Genomic DNA, 942 nt, shown 5'->3' on the forward strand with positions numbered 1-942 from the left:
ACTCATTACATGCAAAGCAAGATAGTTCAAGTCGTGATTTGTCATAATTGTGATGATGTGCTACATCTATCCTCTCTCGGCCGCTGCAGCAGCAGAGCGGCCGAGAGGGGAGAGATTAAGTGGTTGCGGGGGGCATTTGCAAAGGTATCAGAGAGGTCCGGGGGCAATTGCCACCCTGCCCCCCGGCCAGACTAATCCAGAATGTTATTAATCTGAGTGCCCCACTCAATATGCCCGCAAGCGATGGGCATGCTGAGTGGGGCAACTCAGGTTAATAACGTCCGAAAGATGTGGACTGGGAGGGGGGCCTCTTTAAGACTGCTCTGACTTTAAGACTGTGGTGGTGGCGGCGGCGGCGGGGAGAAGAGAACAAGAAGCTCGACTGCCATCGTCTGTGCCCGCTTCGATTGGGCTCCTTGGCGGCCACAGCAGTATCCTCCGCCCACCTCAGCTGCCATTGGTGGGAGTGGAAGACTGCCGAACTGCAGTTGGCGGGCTTCTGCTGCGTGGGAGAGAGAGTACCTGGAGCCGGCTGGACGTGTAGAAAACCTCACTGCTCCCCCCACCATCACCAGGAGCAGAAGAGGTCAAAGCAACTGTAAGTCCCTGTACTTTCTTTGTGACTTCTGCACTGCGTTACATAATGACCGCTGACCTCTGTTTTGTGTTCTGAGCTCTGTACTGTGCGTCACACCCTGACCTCTGTCACACCCTGACCTCTGCACTCTACGTCACACCCTGACCTCTATACTCTGCGTCACACCCTGACCTCTGTACTCTGCGTCACACCCTGACCTCTGTACTCTGCGTCACACCCTGACCTCTGTACTCCCTGCAGCTCCAGAGCTCACCTGCGGGTGCTTCCCAGCTGCCAGTACTTAGCCATCACCTGGTGCTTCCTGGGAGGATATTTAAACCCTCCCTGCAGTCAGGATGATGGCT

Source organism: Nanorana parkeri, unplaced genomic scaffold (assembly GCF_000935625.1).
Source record: "Nanorana parkeri isolate BGI_ZX_2015 unplaced genomic scaffold, ASM93562v1 scaffold757, whole genome shotgun sequence".
NCBI lineage: Eukaryota > Metazoa > Chordata > Amphibia > Anura > Dicroglossidae > Nanorana > Nanorana parkeri.